The sequence below is a fragment of the Molossus molossus genome, unplaced genomic scaffold (assembly GCF_014108415.1).
Source record: "Molossus molossus isolate mMolMol1 unplaced genomic scaffold, mMolMol1.p scaffold_m16_p_5, whole genome shotgun sequence".
Lineage (NCBI taxonomy): Eukaryota > Metazoa > Chordata > Mammalia > Chiroptera > Molossidae > Molossus > Molossus molossus.
In genome coordinates, this window is record NW_023425388.1 from 35895770 (window position 1) to 35912930 (window position 17161).

Below are 17161 nucleotides of genomic sequence, written 5' to 3' on the forward strand. Positions count from 1 at the left end.
AGGTACTCCACAATGGATGTCAATGCAAAAGGAAATTGGGCCACTTAGAAAATAGAACGTTGCCTTTTGTCTTAAAATTCCAGCCAAATTTAACTCAGAGAAGATAACTTGAAACATAAAAGAGTGCTGTGCAGTGGCTTCTCACATTGATCCAATCAGCACAAATTTGTCTAACAAAACTCATTAATGCTATATTTAATAGTACTAAGAAGTTGTAATAATTTATTCACTCCTTTGACAAATGTACATTGGGTGGCCACTGTATATCAGGCACAGTTTTAGGCACTGAGGATAAATAATGAAATAAAACGAACCCTGACCTTACATAGAGTACAATCTAGTGTGGGAGATAAACATATAGCAAGTAAAGACTTGGGTAATGCAATGTCAGACTCCAAGTGTAAAGAGGTAGAGAGTGCTAGGGAGTAGTATTTAGGATGAGGTGAGCGGATATGGCTTGTGTAAGGTGACAGTTAATGCTAAAAAGGAGGAGTGAGCCAGGAGAAGCATGTTCAGAGAGGAGTGTTGAGGGGTAGCTGGGGTTCAGATCACTATGGACCATGATAAGATATCGTAGTGGCTTGGCTAAGAGTAATGAGAGGTGGTGTAAAGTTATCAAATTCTGTAGAGAGACAAAGAAGAAAGGGGGAGTCCAGTTCAAGTTGCTGGCAAACTTCTGGGCTGGTGCTTGAAAGACAGAATTATGCTGCTTGAAAGAAGCTTTTCAAGTAGAAAAGGTGTATTTGAATGTGTGATGGTTAATAGTCAAAGTAGAGGTTTTTGCTTTTTCTTTGTCCCTTTCATGGTGGTAGTGGAGGTCAATTTTGAGATGGTATGTAAGAACATATATCTGCCCCATAGAGAATTTTCATACAAGTCAATTCCATTATTTAAAGGAGTTCTTCTACCAACCATCCCCAGCCAGAAGTTTGACACAGTAACTAGACTAGTTATTCTACAACTGTCTTGGGACAACTTTGTCAACTGTGCTGTGCAAGTTGCTTTACAAAGGTTATTTTTAAATTCCATTCTTTTGACTATCCTAAAGATCATGTGGCCCAAAGTATTCTTTTAAAAACTCAGTGTTATATGCTTACAGATTTTTCCATAATAGATCACTTTAATGATTAAATTTTACCCTTTTGACAGAAAACAGATCAATGGATTCCTAGGGATCAGGGAGGAGTTTTTTGCAGAGGGGCATGTGGGAGTTTTGAGGAATTGTTCTATATCTTGATTATGGTGGTCATTATACACTGATAAAATTTGGGATGTGTTTTATTTAATGTAAATTACGCTTAAAAAAGAAAACAGGAGAGAGATGATGAATATCTATCTATCTCTCTATCCAGGCTCAAAATAGAATTTTGGTGCAGATCACTGCTGATCAGTTGGCAATGAAGACCCCATCAAGGATGATGATATTACCAATGATGCCTGACTTTTAGTAGTGGTGCAGTCATTAACATGTTTGTTGGTAGTATATTTGGATGGGCTGTTGTAATAGGCAGCCTCTGAGGTGGTCTCCAATGATCGATGCCCCTTGATATTCACACCCTTGTGCAGTTCCTTTTCACATTGAATCAGGGTGATCTACGTGCCTAATAGCATAGGGCCAAAGCGATGGTGTGTGACTTCTGTGGCTAGGTTAGTAATGCACTGAAGCTTCTGCCTTAGTATCTCAGATTACTCTCCGGGGGAAGTCAACTGCCATGTCATGAGGACTCTCGAAGAGCTTTATAGAAAGATCATGCAGCCTAACCCCAATAGCTAGCAATAATTTACTGGCCATGTAGAAGTGAATATTGCAGCTCCAGGCAAACCTTTATATAAGTGCAGACCTGGCTGACATGTGACTGAACCACACGACAAACTCAGAACCACAGACCACTTAGCCAAACCATTTCCAAATTTGAGGCCCCCCAAAATTATGAAAGACAACAAATGTTTATAGCTGTTTTATATCACTAAATATGGGGAGTAATTTGTTATGCAGTAATAGATAACTAATATAGATACTGATGGAAGAGAATATATTAAGATGTGCAATGTAGCAGATGTTTGAAAAGTACTAGGGAAATAGTAATTATAAGGACTAGCAAATTGCATGTTTATTGATATGGGCAATAGATGCATAGAAGAAAGGAAATACAAGGGTTGCCAGGATTACTCACCACTTAAAGACTAAGTGTCAAAATCAATGTGTCTCTTTGACAACATATAAAGAGATTCTCAGCTCCTGCAGTCAGAAGGCAGAAAAGGCGAGGATCAGGCTTAGAGCTTAATTATAAGAGTAACAAAGCTCCAAAAGAGATTAATTTTCAAACATGGCAGATCTGCAATGCCAAGGGCAAGATCCTTGGTGAAAAGCCATGGGATGCTAAAACGGGATGGGCGATGTCAGGGCTGATGCATTAATACATCTTGAATCCACACATTCTTCTGAATCTTCTGAATCTGCAAAAGTGGCGTACGCACCCCATTCAAGGCTAACACTTCTCTTTTACCTGAAAACAATGCAAAGATCCCTATCTTGTAGGACAATTTATTCCTCCTCAGGATCTACCTCCTGTTATGTCTTCAGCCCACAACTGAAGCTGTCTCAACATAACCCAGCCAGGAAAGGGCTGGGACCTCCTAGAGGAGGAAAGAGTCTATATTGAAAGGCATGGCTAGACCTAACCGACATGTACCAATAGGTGGCAGGTGAGTAAGTACAAGACTAGATCTGGAAGATGCTGGATTAAGGAGGGTACAATATAAAATTGGATAAGGAAGAGTTTATTAATATGAAGACACTCTACCATTATATAAGATGTAACACCCTGGCAAACAGCCTCGGAAGATGGAGCTAATATACTGCTAAGATGACTCTTGGAAGTTTGTTGATAGTGATGACCCATGCTAAGTGAGAAAATGTACATTTGCCAGGCTGTTACAGCAATCAAAACAGAACAAATAAAAGAGGCTGGGAGGAATGGGCATGCTACAGTGCATACAACTCATAAGGCTAGAAAGCCCACCAGATGGCTATTCCGTGGGAAGGCCAGGGGACACTATTTCCCAAGATGATAAAGAATGTGCAGGTCATAGGGAAACTAGTATTGCTGAGAAGCTCAATAGGGACTGTCCTCTACAGGCCATGCTGATGATGGGAGATTTACCTATAAAATTGGGCTCCCTGATTAACAAATAATAACAGACGTAAGTGGAGACAATTACTATAATAAGCACCAAGGTAAATGAGGCTCAGAGTACCTCTAAAAGTTATTGACGCTTTTGTTTTTTACCTTTTCCAAGTGAATAGTATAGGCTCCTGTCTGGAAATTGGGCAAAACATGGATCTTGGAGGATGATAATGGACTATTAAAAACTCAACCAAGTAGTAGCCCTACTTATAGCTGCTGCCACATATGGTACCACTGCGAGAGGAGATTAATAAAGTCTCAGCTACATTGGATATGGCCATTGATTTGGTAAGTGAATTTTTTTTCTAATTTTATTAGAAAGGAAGATAAGGAGCAGTTCACATTCACTTGAGACAGACAATAGTATATATGTATAATCATGTCCTCAGGGCTATGTTAACTCCCCTACCCATGTTAGGAGATCATTCAAGAGACCTGAATCAAATGGATATTTTGTAGAAAATCACATTGGTCCAACATATTGGTGATGTCATGTTAATTAGACAGACTGATCAAGAAGTGGCAAGTTATGCTGGAGAGCTCATTAAGATATGTGCATTTTAAGGGATTGGGGATAAATCCAATGAAGATCAGGGATCTGTCATATTAGTAAAATCTTTGGGATGCAGTGATCTGGGACATGTTAGAACTTTCCATCCAATGTAAAGGACAACTCTCACCACTAAGAAGGAAGTAAAATGCATAGTATGCCTCTTTGAGTTAAGGAGGTAGCATATTCTACATTTAGGGGTACTGTTTTAAATACTGGGACACACAAAAGTTGACAGCTTTTCGTAAATCCAGAGCAAAAAATGGTTCTGAAGAAGGTACAAGTTATGATGCAAGTGGCCCTGCTTGTTGAGTCACATGACACAGCACACCCTATGGTATGAGAGGTATCTACAGAGGGCAGAGAGGCTCTACAGATTTTATGGCAAGTCCCAGTAAGAATATTACATGATGGATTCTTGGGGTTCTGAAGCATAGCCATGCCATTTGCAAATGAGAATTATGTACCTTTGATATTAGCTTCTAAAGCTTGCTACTAAGACATAGTAGATACCTGGTTATGGTATATCAAGTGGTCATATGGCCAGAATGACCCATCACAAAGTGGGATCTTCTAGACTCACCATGTCATAAATTTGGGTGGGTCCAGCTGAAATCTATCATTGGATGGAAGTGGTACATGCAGGGTTATAATGAGCATGGCCAGAAGGCACAAGAAAACTACATAAGCAGGTGGCTCAGACCCTTATGACATTCAACACTGCTGTACAAGCATCTCTTCCTCAGCTCACACCTATGACCAAGTGGTAAGAGGAGGGAGATCCCTTATAACATGATGAGGGTGGGGGGAAAGTGTTGAGGTAGGTTCATGGATGAATTTACTCAAACTGTTTGTGTAGGCCAAATATTAATTACAACTGTACTACTGCCCCACTAATGGGTAGTACTGAAAAAGATCAGTGATGGGAAATTCTAATGAGAAAAGCATTGGGTAGTGAACTTGATTGATCATCCTGGTCACTGGGTCACTTCCTTTATATGGAGAAATAAGCAGTTCAAGTTATATAGCATATACAACCTTATAACTAATTTGATTGTTTATTCTGAAACCTGATAAGGAAAGATTAGCAGGTCAGGGACACGGAGGTTTATGAAAAAGGAATATGGATGGATTAACATGAGTGGTCATGGAAAATGAAGATCTTTGTATCATATAATGTCACTCACAAGATACCATCTGTCTGAGAAGAAGCCTTAAACAACAAAATAGAAAGAATAACTCAATGAGTTAACATCACCCTCCCTGTCATTGGCAGCCCCAGGCTCTTGCACAACACATAGATGCATGAATGGAACAGCCTGATGGGAAAAATGTAGGTTCTGCATTGGATCAAAAGCATAAGCTCTCCCTCACTGAAGCTGATCTGCTACTGCCAAATATCCACATATATTCTAAATATGGATTTGCCATTTTTGCTTGAGGGCCTCAACCAGCATCATTAATGGAGGGTATACAGTTTCATCACCAACATGCGATCCTACACAATATCACATTGAACTAAAGGACACTCTACAGCAAAGGAAGTATGGCACTGGGTATATGACCAGGGCACCCACAGGCCATACCACACACTGTATCATTTAGCTGGTCTGATAGAATGTTGGAAGGGGGTAGTTAAGGGGCCAACTTGGAGATATATACTACAAGGATGAAGCACCATCTTCCATGATAGAGTACATAACCTAAATTAATGGTTATTATATGGTGCTTTTTCTTCAATATACAGAATACCTGAGTCTAAGATCCAAGGAGTAGAAATAGGAGTTGTCCCACTACCATGATCCCCAGTGATTTGTGGAGTGGAATTTGTACTTTCCATACCTGCAGCTTTAGAGATCCTGATTCCCAGAAGCAATTGCTTACACCAGGGAACATTAAACTTGAAGTTGCAGCTGCTGCCTAGTCACTTGGGCTTGTCATGTCAAGAGACAGTCAGCAAGGAAAGAGATGTCTACACTAGAAGAGATTATAGAGGGAGAGTTGCTGTCACACAAAGAGGGCAAGAAAGAATGTTTGGTATTCATGTGATCCACCAAGGTGTCGCTTGATATTTCCTTGCCAGTTTTGATGGCAAATGGAGAAGTAAAGCATCATTAACTGAGAAAGACATGGTAACCATGAGATCAGACCTCTAAGAGATGAGAGTCTAGGCCATCCCCACAAGGTAAGTCACCTAGATCAGTCTATGTACTAACCAAGAACATTTAAAATTGGTGGTTGAGGTGGGAGATGAGAAATGTCAGTTGTAACCTTAAGACCAGTTACAACAGTTACAGCTGTAGTTCATTCTGCTGATGTTTTTCTTTTAAGTTTCTCCAGGAAAATGTGTCCCTCAGAATCGTGAAGGAGCTACTCCCAGAAAGCAGATTTGAACAATGCCAAGGCTGATCTATTTGGATGCTATGATGTGCTATGCATAATTTCCTACTTCAGCACTAATCATTCAGTCCTTCAGCTACTGGAAATTATTTTTATTTTATTTTATTTTCCAGTGAAAGGAGCCACATTATTACCCCAGACCATGTTTCCTTCCTACGACCCTCCCTTCAGCCAATGACTGGTTGAGGCTGGATATAAAGGACCAGCTGCCTTGTCATAATTTGGGACAATTCTAAAGGCCATTTCAGCTCCAAAGCTCTCCACAAAGTGGATGAAGATCTTTGTTGTAACTGCATCACAGTTCACATTTTTTTTTCCTCCCCAAGTCCAACCTCCTTACTCCCAAAAGTATCGGTTCCAAAAACACTCCCCAATAAAATTCCTGCATACAAATCTCCATTTCTAAGTCTCCCTGTCAGAGATCCCAACCTACACTTCAGGATTAGGTATTATTATTATTAGACACTTAGTATATATTAATTTTATTTTATTTTCTCTAAATAAACTGTAAGGTTAATATTAAAGCAAACCCAATACAGTTGAGAAAAGTGAGGCTTAGCAAAATTAAATATCTTACCCAGTATCACACAGTCTATAACGGATAAAGTCAAGATATAAACCAATTCAGCAAACTTCCCAAGCCTGTCCAAAACTTTACGAATGACTGAGTATTACTGTTAGAAGCAATGGCATGAACAAAGATATAGATAGATGTTAGAGAGAGAGATAGAGTGATAGAGAGATACGTACATACATACATACATACAGAGATGACTTACATGCAGGAGTATTCCATGAAGGGTAGCAGTGATGGTGGCTAAAGTTTGCAGACATGGGAGAGGTAGAGGGAGACAAGTCTGAAAAAGACAGAAGAGTTCAAATTGAGATAAGTCAAGAAAACTGCAGCAGACATGGACTTACCACCCCCAAACTGAACTCAGTCTGTAGAATTCTCAATAGCCCCCAAACAAAACAAAACAAAAATATGGCTTCTTGACAAGGAGAAAGCTAATGGAAACTTTGCACTTGCCCCCTTAATTCTGTTATATCTTTGCCAGGTATGAGAATAGGCAGGGGATGGAGGAAGAAGTTTATGGTAATAGCATAGAAAGAAATCCAAAACCCCCTCTCCAAGGCTTATGGGGCGAAGGTGCCAGCGCGGAATGCTGCCCTCCTGCCCTCCTGTGTTTATTCAGCCCTGGGGCTGAGGTTTGCCTTGGAGTTGTAACCTTTATAAGGGGTTTGCTTAATGACAGAATTATTCAGCTGCATACCTCACCCCAATTAGAAAAAGGCTATTTGGATTCTAATTGGCCTTGACACAAGTCTGCTTAAAGAGATTCCCCAAGAATTATAGAGCTACTTTCAGAGTTTGACTTGGCTGGGAATAAGAAATGTAACACGGTTTTTCAAATTTTCTGCACTTACCATGAAACGACCAAGCCACAGGTATCAAACATGCTTTGTTTTTGTGTTATAATCACATTACAAATTGAACATTTCCACATGTGAAAGTTGGCAATCTAACATGAATGATTATGAAGATCATAATTACATATATCAGGTATATATGGCCTACATATTTTCACTCACACAAAATTGTATTTTCTCAGGTCCCTAGACATCCAAGTGTAGTGTGTTTATAGGATGTAAAACCATCATCCTATATAAAAACTAAAAATGTATATTTTTAAACAGTTATTACCAGGTCAAGTGATAAGTCAACATAGTATCTGGAAGGTGCAAATACCAGGAAGGGATAGAGATTCCCAAGTTAACCATGAGGAAATGACTAACAATAATAGGTTGAAATCAAGAAGAATATAATTTGGACTAAATGTCAGGAGGAGAAAAAATAAGCTTCCTGGCTACAATAACTGTTAAACTATGAAATAATTCCTAAGGGAAGTGGAGATCTCTTCCTTACCCGGGACTTTGGAAATGAAGCATGCATTTTTGGAATCCCTCATAACAGGCTGTTTCACTTTTGGAGAGGAAGGGGATCCTTTCCGTTTCCGTGTTCTATGACTTGATATTAAGGGGAAAAATATCTCAAAAATAATTATATAATTACCCATTAAATGTTCACCAAACCACCTTGGAGTGAGATCCTGCATTTACCTTGTACCGAACATTATGTCTCTTGTTCCTTCACAGCCAAGAAAAATCCCACACTCATGCATTCTGTAGCAACCCAGAATTCTTTTCAAACTCAGCATGGTCCTGATAACCATTTGGTGGGCTTTCACTCATCTCTGGGCACCTCTCCTGCCACGTCCCTGGAGATGTTTCTCTAAGAAAAGCAACTGTATTCATCAGGGTTTCTCTCCTCCTCCCATCAACCCCCACGGCTTTCCCTCAACAGGGACTATTTCCTAGTTCACAGAGAAAATGAAAGCATTAAGTGTGAGCACTATCAAACTCCCACTCCTTCTACAAATTAATCTATAGTCATAATTTCCCGTCTTTCCTGTGGAAATCCTGCTTCCTGTGCCTGTTCTGTGCTACATCCTGACCCCTATTATCTCCAAAAGGGACTTGTTCTTTCTGTCACTCACCCCTTTCAAGCTCTCAACAACTCCTCCAAGGTTGATTTCTTCCCTCAAGCATGTAATATGCTTTTGCTCACTATTTCTTTGTGGGGGTGGGGGAAACATTTCCCAGGTCAGCTCTCTAGAAAGCAGATCACATTGCTAGTGGGCACACCGCAAGGGCCAGGTGGTGGCCACAGGGTGGCTATCAGCAGGGAGGAGGTGTGGATGGGATTTGGACCTACAGGCTGGGTGGCCACACATAGGAATGCATGCAGGATTCCTAACAGGAGGAAGAGTTCAGTGATGGGAGGAAGAAGAGGAGACTCCTGTAGGCTGCGGGGGCTGGAGTAGACCTCTCCATGCCTCTCCACTTCCGAGCAGAACTCTGAGGAATGCGAGAGTTCACAAGTCAAGCTTGGCCTTCCAAATGGTTCTATAGGTATATATATCAAGTTACCAAGGTAGAATATATTTAACGGCTTGTTCTATTGGTTCACAGCTTTTAGATATTAGACCTATGGTATGTTTGTCTTCATTGATAATTAAATAATAAACAGGTTAAAGTAAAAACCTATATCTACACGTACATATATACGTGAACATACATATATATATATTTTTTATTCTCACCCGAGGACATTTATTTTCCAGTTTTTGTTCAGATAGAGAGGGAGGGGGAGAGAGAGAGAGAGAGAAACATGGACATGAAAGGGACACATCGAGTGGCTGCCACGCGCATGACCAACCAGGGCCGGGGACAAACTGCAACCAAGGTACGCGCCCTTAGCAGGAACCGAACCCAGGTCTCTCTGAACCACAGGCCGACGCTCTAACCGCTGAGCAAAACCGGCCAGGGCCATACATATGTATTTTAATGCACAATTAGAAAAAAGCATAAATCGTAAGTATCACTTCAATGAATTATAAACTGAATGCTCCCATGTAACCATCACCCAGGTTAATAGGATCTATTAGCACCCAGAAGTTTCTTTTTATGCTCTCCACATCACTAAACCTTTCCTCCTATACAGAAGTGACCACTATCCTGACTATTGTTATAGAATAGTACTGCGTGATAACTTTATATAAATCAAGTTTCACAGACTGTGTTCCTTTGCATCTAACTTCTTTTACTTAAAATTGTATTTTGTGAATTTAATCCATACTTTTTCAAATAGCTGCAGTCGTTAATTTTTAACACAATCTAGTGGTTTCCTGTATACAAATACCACAATTATTGGTATATTTATCTCTTCTACTGTGATAAATACTTATGGTTTACAGTTTGGGGCTACTATGAATAATGCTACTGGGAACAGTTTTGTACATGGTGCATAGGTTTACATGTTTTCACTGAGTAGCTGGATTATGTGCTACAGTGTATGTTCAGTTTTCATAGATGATGTTTAAATAACTTTCCAAAGTGGTCATATCAATTTATGTTCCCACCAGCGATGCGTGGGAGTTACCATTGCTCCACATCTTACCAACATTTGCTATTTTCAGTCGTTTTAATTTTAGTAAGTTTGGTGTATGTGAAGGGGTATCTCATTATGGCTTTCTTTAATTGGTATTCCTTGATTTTTGATGAAGTTGGATATTTAAATATTGTCTACTACAAAGTACTTAAGTCTTCTGCCTATGTTTCTATTGAGATTATCTTTTTCCTATTGATCAGTATGAGTTCATTATATATTGATTAATATGAGGTGATTATATATTCTGAATATAAAACATTTTGCATTCCATTTAAGAAAATGTCTTTACATGAAAGTCTTGAGGATATCCTAACTGTATGTTATATCAAAGTTTTGCTGTTTCATTTTTACTTTTAGATATACAATTCAACGGGAACAGATTTTATTTTTTGGTACGGTATGAGGTAGATGTCAATTCTCCTTTAATTAATTTGTGAATTGAGTCCTAGTTGAAAAAAAAAACAAGTCAATAAAACTTTTTGAAATTATATACATTGATTCTAAAATTTCTTCTAAAAATTAAACAACCAAGAATGGCCAGCAAATTCTGACACAGTTAAATAATTGCATGGGATTGGCCCATTTAGTTGTGTAAGTGATGCACTGAACAAACCTGGGGCTGGGGAGAAGTATCATTAATCCTATAGTTTATGTAAAACAAAATGATTCTGAAAATGAGCTGTGTACAACCTACATGATTGTACAAAACAGCTTTGACCCTACCATAAGGTATATTAAGAACCTGCATGATTAAAACAGTGTGTTATTGGCTCCTCGATAGATAGATTGATTAATGCAATAAGTGAAATCCTCACAATAAACCAAAACTTATATAGAAATCTAGTAGAAGATAGATTATTATTAATTGTTGTTGGGGAAACTAAATAGAATCTCCACTTTATACCTTACAACAAAACTTTAGATAAAACAAAATAGGATTTAAAAATAATCAGAGTGGGGAACGTCTGTCTCTGTTTGAGCAAACCAAAGAAAAAAAGAAAAGATCAATGAATTCCACTGCAAAACTAATCTCTGCAAAGTAAACAGAAAGTGGCAAAAGATAAGTTAAAATTATAATTAATGTCACAAGTAAAAGGCTGTTTACTTAAATAGAGCAAGCCTTGGAAAACAAAACCAATAAAAATTGAAATACAGGCAAAAGATAGGAACAGAAAACTCAACAGATACAATATATAAAAAGGAAAACTAATTGCCTTTAAATATATTAAAAGATTCACACAACCTCACTCATAGCGAAAGAATTACACTGTTTTGTCATCTTAGGCCGACAAAGATCAAAATATTGATTGGCTTATTTGTTGTGTTGCTATGGGGAAACACATACATTAATGTTGGGAATGTTAATTTCTGACAGCAATTTAGGGACTAATCTAATGCCTATGCTTTTGAATTTGCAATTCTATGACTATTTACCAGGATATTCATTGAAGTATTGTTTTTGATAGTAAAACATTGGAAATACCCCTACATTTTTATTGGTAGGGGATTGGTCAATCAAATTGTTACAATGGAATAGTCGTACTTGAAAAAGGAGAAGAGGAAAAAGGAAGTGGAGAAGCAGAAAAAGAGAACTTTATTTGAATTTATATGTAATGATGCCCAAGATAGAAAAAAATCTAGGAATATTTAGTAAGCTACCATTTGTGGGAGAGATAAAGAAGTAATACGCATGTCTTCTGAAAATATATCCAAGAATCTATAAACAGGATTTGTGTTTGTGATGGGGAACCAGGTTATTGGGACACAAGGGAAGAAATAAAATTAATTTTTCTACTGTTTTCCCTTTTATAATGTTTAAATATTTACTATGAGCAGATTTTACCCATGCAAAAAGATAAATGCAATAACAATGAAAAAAAAAAAAAGCAGGCGGGATTACATTGAAACTCAATACTGGTCATTTATTACTACTATTTAATACACCACCATCTTCATATGCAGCAATGTTTAAAGTCTTCTCTCCCCCTATGTAGTAGTTGTTACTATTCCCCCATTGTCACGCATTAGTTAATAACAAAGCAGTGATCCTTATTTGGCTGGGTTTGGGTCAAACCTTGTACATTTTGCACTGTGCTTTTTCTTGCTGTAACACATTTTGCTAAGATTCTATTTAAAGCCAACCTGATGGTGCCACATCTCACTAGCCAACTTCTAATCCATCTATCTTTTCACTAGCCCCTCTGCATTCCTTCTCCACCCACTCATGCTCACACAAACCCATGTACAAACAGGAATGACTGTGTTTGGAAAGCAACCACCTACCGTGAAGTGACCCAGAACCTTGTGCTGTTCCATGGATAATTGTAGGAAACCAACAAATAGTTTTCATGCTCAAGACATATGTGAGTAATCGGTCAAAATAAAGTGGCATCCATCCTGCTCTGCATAGCTGGACTATTCATGCAACCCTCAACCCTTGCATTCCTCTGCAACGTGTTCTGTTTACACAGGCAAAATTCTAAGCACATGGCTAGATCTTCGGCTGTCTTTATGACCAGATCCAAATAGTCAAAAGAGAAGGAGCCGGATTTAGTTCATATAGAAAAATGTAATTGCTGGTTAATCTGTAGAGAAGCACAACAGCATCCCTTGACATCAGGATGCAAGAGTGAGTTCACAGCCACTAGAGTCAGACACACTTAAGTGGGTTCCCAGTTCTTTTAATAACCTACTGTGTAATCTTGGGTAAGTTCTTAACTTTTTTTAGCTTTAGTTTCCCAAATGACAAAATGGGAATAATAGTACTGTCTATCTCACAGACAGAATTGTGATAGTTAAAAGAAATAAAAGCATTATCCTAGATATTTAAAAAATGCTAGGTACATTCTAAGGACTCAAAGATAATTGTTGTTTTAGGGACTATTTGAATACCCTACAGGCCAAACCTTCAGCAAGTCCTATCAGCTCGCTCCCTATAACATAACCTAAAGGAGACGTTTCTTCCCTCTTTTGCAACTTGTCCCTGGGTTATCTAGTTTCCCAAGTCCCATGCCTTCACCACACATTCAGGATGTCTGAGGAACTTTGCACACTTCTCCCCACATCTGTGACACAGTTCACCCGGATCATTCACATCAGGTCCTGACACGCCTGTCACCAGCTCAGAGAGGCTCGCCCCAACCAAACTATGCCTTTGTTTCCTATATCCTCCAGAGCCTAGAACAGTGTTAAGTAAATATTTGTTCTTCAAAATATTCTTGTACTACATTGCGTAATGTCAGGCAACTTTAAAATGAAGCCTGAACAGTTGCCGACCTCACATATTTTACTCTCATCATCAAAGGGCAAATTACTTTTTATCATTTTCTCTTTTTCTGTTTTTTTTTTTTTTTTTATTTCACTTCTGTTTTTCCATCACCATTTATTCCCCTATACCTGCTTCCACTTCCTCCCCTCCATCTTGATCATTTTCTTGATAAGGGAGACCAGTATATTTCAAGACATAGGTATACATTTGAAGCACATGAAATAAATTTCTTTTCTTTTTTTGTTTTTTTATGAATTATTTATTTATTTTTTTGTTACAGATATTTTACCTTTTTACCCCATTGGCACCCCCCACCCCACCCCCCTCCGCCCCGTCCCCGGCTTAGTTGTCCATGTCCATTGGTCATGCATACACGCATATAAGTTCTGTGGTTTATCTCTTCCCACCCCCCAATCCCCTCACACCCTCTTCTGAGGGATGTCAGTCTGTGCCCTACTTCCATGTTTCTGGGTCTACTGTATTCCTCAGACTGTTATGTTCATTATATTCCGTATATAAGCAAGAAATTTCTTTAATTATTTTTAAATTTTTCATCATATTCAAGAATCAAATCTTAATTTAGAGGTAATTGTTCTCTAGCATCTCTTGAACACTTCCTAATTGCTATATATATATATATATATATATATATATATATATATATTTTTTTTTTTTTCAATGAAGAACAAGAAACCATAGTCTTAGGTGGATAACATTGTATTAATTAGAATAGGTCAGGTTTTGTTACGGGTAAAAAACATACTCATAAGAAACAAAAACACATTTCTTATTCACAGTTCATGTCTTACCGGGCTTCGGGATGGGAGCCATCTGTCCCACCATCGATCAAGGGCCAGTGCCGAGGCTCTACCATCTCATAGCTGTATCACCTAGAACCTGCAGCTTGCTTCTTCGCCAATCCAGGGGGGATGATGGAGAGAAATGTGTATTGCCAATTACGTTGTTTGACCCAGAAATGCTATGTGTCACTTCTCCTAGGGTCCATGAGACAGAACTAGGCACATGGACCTCCCTACCAGGAACGTGTGCTTTTCAATATGCCCAGGAAGTAGTAACATTGACTGTAAGTATCTCAATAGAATCTAATAATATTGCTTTAATTTTTAGAATCTTTATATTTATGAAAAGTAGGTTTCTATTTATATGTTCTTTTAAAATAAAATTATCAAAGTATAAAAAAAGTGAAGCAAGATAAGGAAATGTTAAACAAACAATGGTTCAGACTGTATATAGATATAACAATAACTGGCAATATCTATATTGTTAACATTTGGGAATCAGTGTTCTTGCATGAGGTCACACTACTATTTGTAAATAGTATAACACTACCATAGCAGAAATGATAAAATTTCAGGTTTCTTTGCCTCTACCTTTGTGCCTTCTCCATATTGCTATTCAGCCTTCCCAAGAACTGTGGAGCCAAATAATCCTATGCAGTAGTCCTAACTCTCTTGTGAATGTTAACACACCAATGAGAGAAATTCCTCCTTCTCTAATTATTCTTTAATTTTTTTTTATATCTTTGGATGGCATTTTAAGAAAAAAATTAAAATGAGTTGGCAACTACTGTTTGTTAATTCTATACAATTTATTGGACTTATTGGAAAAGAATGAAGAGAAAAGTATTGATTTTAAGTACACGACAAAGCACTAAATATCACCCATTTACCAATTTAAATAAGAGATCCTAAATTAGTAATACTAACAAGTGGATCCTTTTTTGTAACAACCACATTGAAGAAATGCAGAGCTAAACAGTCAATATGTTTTGCTCAAGAGGTTTACAGAGCCACAGAGCTCACTGAATCTTCCTATTTACACTAGCACGATAGATATGCTTATCAACAATTCTGCACTGAGATTTCCAACTCATCCTTCTGTTATTTTGTTGTTGTTTTTTTCAATCTGTGAAATTGAAAACCTGAGTCCTTACTTTTGTTTCTAGTAAGTGAATTTTGGTGAAAGAATTGGTCCTTGACAAAAACAAAGCAAAGCAAAACAAAAGAAAAATCTGCACGCATCTCCTTTCTACACCTTCACTCATCCCAGGTAAACAGACCCCACATTGCTCCCACCATGTGCTGCTTCATGCACCTGTTCCTGCCCATTCAGAGAGCGCCCCGGATCCATTCCCTTTACATCCTGTTTCCACCCTACTCTGTTCTCCCTTAAAAAAACAACAACATTCATTTTAGTTACTACCACAAAGAAAAGGATCAGATTCAGTAATTCAAAATAATGCTGGTTGAAATGACTTAGTACGTCACCTCTCCTAGAATAATCCATTATTATTTTAAGTGAAGAGAATGTGACTGTCACAGACTGGGATGACTTCAATGGTGATGGTGAGGAGATCTTTTTTGACAAGGTCATGACTCTAGCTGGCCTCCTCCTAGGCTTATTAACTTTGCTTCTTTGGGGGAGGGGGCTCTGAATCTTTGTTCTTCCAATTTATTTATTCTGATTTAGAAATGTTGCTGCCTACAACAGATAAGTGGAAGAAGCCAAAATTTTATCCTGCATGGAAATAATGTAGAGAAAGTATAAAAAGGAGCTTTGTCTTCTGAGATGTCAAATGAGGGCGCAAACTGGGTTTTTACAGAAGATGCTTTCGACCACTGCTTTCTTGCTTATATGAGCTCAATACCATTCAGTTAGTTGAAGGAGCCCCATTTCTGATGAGTAGTTACAACCCCGAGCTGAAGTGAAATCAGTAAGAATCAACATGTGGAGAATGGGCATTGTAACTCTACTTTTATATTATGTACAATGTTTGTTGCCTTAAAAACATGCCCTCTTTTTTTTCATAACACATAGAAACAAGTTTAAATAGGGTCCAACACCTATGGTATGGTGTCAAGTGGGCACACTGACATGTAATCTGACCCCTGAACTCATTACAGAAACCCTTGACCCGAGCTCCCTTGTTGGACACCAGAATTTCACTCCACTCCCCTCAGACCCCACTCCTTACTGTGAGAGTGGTTCATGATGTAGTGACCCAGAAAGAAGAAACTTGATTTTAGACTTCAAATCAGCTGTGTGACCTTGGACCTTGGACAAAACCATCATTACTCTTCCTAGATCTCACTGTCGTCACCTGCAGAGAGAGCTGGTTGACCTCAACCAACTCTCAAAGTTGATGATCTTAAAGGATCTAGTCACTCTCTGGGCAAAACTTCTTTCTCTTTGAACTGCTTAATAATTTGGAAGAAACTTTTTGTTTGATATTATGTTTTTCCCATTTAAAGAGTGACACTGTTTATTTGATACTGCAAAATGTAAATAAGCAAAAAGAAAACAAATAAAATTTATCCATAATCCTACTAGTCAGTAAAATGTTACACTATATAGCTTCCAGCCATCTGTAACCTGCTTGTTCAGTTAATTGTATGTTGTGATTATTTGTCCATGGATTTAAGCATGGTAATGCGGGCTGCACCATTTACTTCACTGAGTGTCTTTCGTTTGACTTCTATGTTGATAATTGTTTATTGTTCATGTTCAATAATGTTTGATTGTTAATGTTAATGTTTACTGTATGTAAATATTAGTGTGTAATCCTAACTAGTCTCTTAGGATGATTTCTTAGAATTGAGAATCTTTGGATCATGAGGTATGCTCATAAAAAGAAATATGTGTGTTTTTTTAAACACAAGAGTAATTCATTCTTGCTAAAAGCATTGGAAGTATATACTATAAATAGTTACTTTCTCTACTCT